At 36.7% G+C, this 3,896-nt stretch overlaps 1 long non-coding RNA gene across 1 annotated transcript; it reads right to left on the bottom strand.

Annotated features, from left to right (window-relative positions):
* Positions 1-160: 160 nt before the first annotated feature.
* On the bottom strand, positions 161-3,865 carry LOC112458458. The gene is made up of 3 exons (XR_003041213.1): positions 2,328-3,865; positions 1,965-2,055; positions 161-346 (listed from the first exon to the last, which is right to left on the bottom strand). It is a non-coding gene; the product is annotated as an uncharacterized LOC112458458 (long non-coding RNA).
* Between the last annotated feature and the right edge of the window lie 31 nt (positions 3,866-3,896).

Genomic DNA, 3,896 nt, shown 5'->3' with positions numbered 1-3,896 from the left:
CATATATATTTTAAAAGTATCTGTGGTTGTCGAAATTTTACACGAATCAGTATCTATGTTGTGATATTGATACTTACAATTTAAAAAATTTGATTTTGGTCTAATTTTATTTATTAATAGGAATCAAATTTACAGTTAAAATGTACAGTTCTAAACATACCACATATTGCATTCAGCGTATGTTTACTAAAAAATGGTACTAAATCTTTCACAACTGTGCCTTCTGCATTTTTCAAAGATTTGGTCATGTTTTCACCTTCCTCGATCAAAATCTGAATAAAATGCTGCAATATATTAAAATGAAATGTGGGGGTTAATATCTTTCGTCGTGAATGCCACTTGGCGCCTGAAACATAAATAACATATCGCATAATTGTGTGATAACGATGTGCAGTAAAACATATATTTTTTATTTAATTTAAAATTAATTGATTTTTAATAACAACTGAATATTACAAATGTATTCTTTTTGTGATATGCGTTTAAACTTTTGCGACAACACATCGTGTAATACGCTTAATTGTTATCTCTTTTTATAATATTTATATTGGGGCGGCAGACTCGTAATCTGAGGAACCAGGTTCGAGTCCACTAGAGCCATGTAAACATGGAATGTTTTTCCGAAAGCTGCGCCGCTCCGTGCAAGATAGGCTCTTGTGCGGAGCAAACTGTCTTTCGGAAAGAGACGTTAAGCCGTTGGTCCAAATGGTTAAAGTGAGAGGAGAAGGGTAGTATTGGATGAGAATTGAGTAAAGGGTTGGGAACGTCCCTACAAAAACGCCTTGCAACTCTGAGGGGAGTCAATAAACGTATTTATCTTTAATATATTTATATTTAATATGATTACATTATTTAATAATTTATTTTTTTATATTTAATAATACAATTATTTTTTTCATGATTGATATAAGATATTGTGCAAACATATGTAAATCTAATTATGTTCGAAACCGAGCTCCTTAAACCCCGCGTGAATTCATCTCGTAATCTCCGCGGGAATTTGCCTCGATTATGTGAATCGTGCGTAATATTATATCAAGCTAAACTTTTATTTATTTTGGGAATAACCGGCGTTATTCTGAGAATCTTTGAGAGGCAGAAAAACTGTCTTTCTTTTTCTGCGTAGGCTGGCTTTCTCCTTTTGTCTCGGAGTTTCAGTACGCGAAGTAAACACCCGGGACAAAGCAAGAGATTTCAGCGAAAACAGCTGATCGGCTGTCGATCCCGAAATCAGCTCAGTTCAAATTAAACAAATATTCGGTACGTCGCGGCGTCGGCGGCAGCGATTGGCTCGACAAATTTTTTGGCTCGTTGCCGGGAATCCATCAGTGTTCGTGTGACGCGCTCGTATAAAATCCCGGACTTCCGCGCGCGGCCCCGCACTCGATTATAATTATTGCCCGGAGCGATTACCGAATATAACAGTATTGCTGTACTGAACCGAAACGTACGATAGCTTGTCTTTCGCAACGATTATCGAGAGACTTTCGTGGCTCGCGTCAAGTCTTTTTTCGGTACGAACTGTGGCTCGCGAAACGGAGAATTTTTCGACGTTCGCAAATTATCAAATCCGTGGCTCGTGCAACCGGCTTGCGTAACCGACTCAAACACATTGTAAATATTGTAAATATAGACTTATATTTCGACTGTGTATATATACTACAGATTTAAAGACACTTTCTCGAATTAAGCCTCTCTCTTCCGCGCCTCATCTCCGATTTCTTCCTCCGCTCGCGCACAAATTACAAATTAACATTGATCTAATTCAAGATAATCGGTTGGAAGAAATAAAGTAAATATTTTTAAATTGAATTCTCTTGCGTAGTAGTATATATGCTATTTACATTTAATTACATAGGATAATTCTCTTATCAAAATTGAAACTTAAAACAAAATTTAATAAGAAGCCAAAGCAAAATTTAATAAAGCATCTACCATTATTTATGTTAATATCGTTATGTTACCTTTACTAGTGAGAAGACTAGTACCCAACCACGGATGTAAAACATCATATATAAGACTCTTTTCAATGTGTTTTGTGCTGCTTAATATTGTCTGAAATTACAGAAGATATATTAAGTTAAACGTTATTTAATTCAGACGCCATTTAAATAATTAATTAGCTGATTTCAAGAGTATTTTAAATATTCTATCTTCTCTGAGAGATGAATAAATAGATTGTTAATTTTAAATATTTAATTATTTCCGACTTTTAATGATTTAAACATATTTTTTTCAAAATAAAAAAAACAAAAAAAATAAACATCTTATCGTCAATATATTAATATTAATAAAAAAAACAGAATAATATTTCTCTCATACTTCACCTCTAAATCATTCGGATGACGAACGGATATTGCAGGTAAAAAGAATAACCATATTTTTAAAATGGGATAAAACTTGTCAGTTATGGTAACCAGTAACTTCCATTGTTCTTCTAAAAAATGTATGTATATGTTTGTTATTACGTTCTGCGGATTTCACGATTTCCCTTTTTCGCGGAAATTCTTAAGCACTATAAGATATCCCTTAAGGTAGGATAATAAACTGAGCACGGACGGTTATCGATCAGCGAATGAGCATTGATCTCCTCACATTCCTTTTTTTTTATACAACTATAATAGCTATTTGCCTATAGGCGACGAAGCAACCTTCCAGAGTAAAGTATTGACAGACGGGGCATACGTGATCGGATTTTGTCTATCAACCTTGTCTGACCTATAACTATAAACCCGGCGACACGACGCGCCAAAAAGACCTGAATCCCAGACAGAGTTGATGAATATCTTTATTGCATCGAGCGAGCTTTCTAAAATTGCTCGTACGATGTTTCCGACAAACAGAGACAAAGTCTAGGACGCGTCTGTAAATACACGTGGCGGAAGTTCTGTTTGCCTTGTACCTACTATCAAGATTGAGAAGTATGCATCGTCTAGCTGTCGACATAAAAACAGGGTCGCGAGATAAATGAAGAACCTTAATAAAAGAGAAATCGGCGAATGCCGAAAAGCAAATGCGTCACTGGAAGAACCGATGGGTTACACCCCCAATAAGACAGTGGGGGCCTTACGAGAGGGCTCACCAATGGAAAACCGGAAAAATCGATAACCGTCTCTAGCTTTCTAGGATAGGCGAAAACTTAAAATTTATCTCTTGGGTGAGAAACATCTCGCCCAATAAGAAATCTCTTAAATAATAATTAGAAACATCCCGCCAACCAGAAATCCTTTAAACAAAAACCAGACACATCCCACACGAAATCCACCCTTTCCATCCTTCGAACCTTCCTATATAAATCGCGTTTATTGTTCGGTATTATAATCGTGGTTCCATTCGTTTCGAGTCACGATTCCACGTTTAGAGTCAGTGCGAGAGATCCGACGAAACATCAGTCGCCCCGACTCACCTACCGACGAGACCCACATCCATTTTGGGGATAATTCCAAGAACTTATAAAGTAGTAAGTCCTGTGCACATATATATATGTATATACATACATGTCGGTTCCTTTTTTTAATACATTTTTGTGTACGGGAAGTTTCTCGGTTAAACATTAAACGTTAATCCTTCCAACCCTCCACTTCTCTTCACTATTCCGAATTAGCTGAGTTATCAGTGGATTCGGAGTAATCTTCTTCACTGTTATTCCCGGATTAGCCGATTCATCGGCAGATTCGGAATAACCTCTATTATTCCCGGATTAGCCGATTCATTGGCAGATTTGGAATAACCTCTATTATTCCCGGATTAGCCGATTTATCGGCAGATTCGGAATAACCTCTAATATTATTCCCGGATTAGTCGATTCATCGGCAGATTTGGAATAACCTCTATTATTCCCGGATTAGCCGATTCGGCAGATTCGGAATAAGGGGCATTCCATGCGAAGTGATCCA

This window comes from Temnothorax curvispinosus, unplaced genomic scaffold (genome assembly GCF_003070985.1).
Source record: "Temnothorax curvispinosus isolate PA1 unplaced genomic scaffold, ASM307098v1 QBEX01000818.1, whole genome shotgun sequence".
In the NCBI taxonomy this organism is placed as follows: Eukaryota; Metazoa; Arthropoda; class Insecta; order Hymenoptera; family Formicidae; genus Temnothorax; species Temnothorax curvispinosus.
The sequence above is the reverse complement of the archived record's forward strand: the minus strand, read 5'-3'. Positions and strand labels throughout refer to the sequence as shown.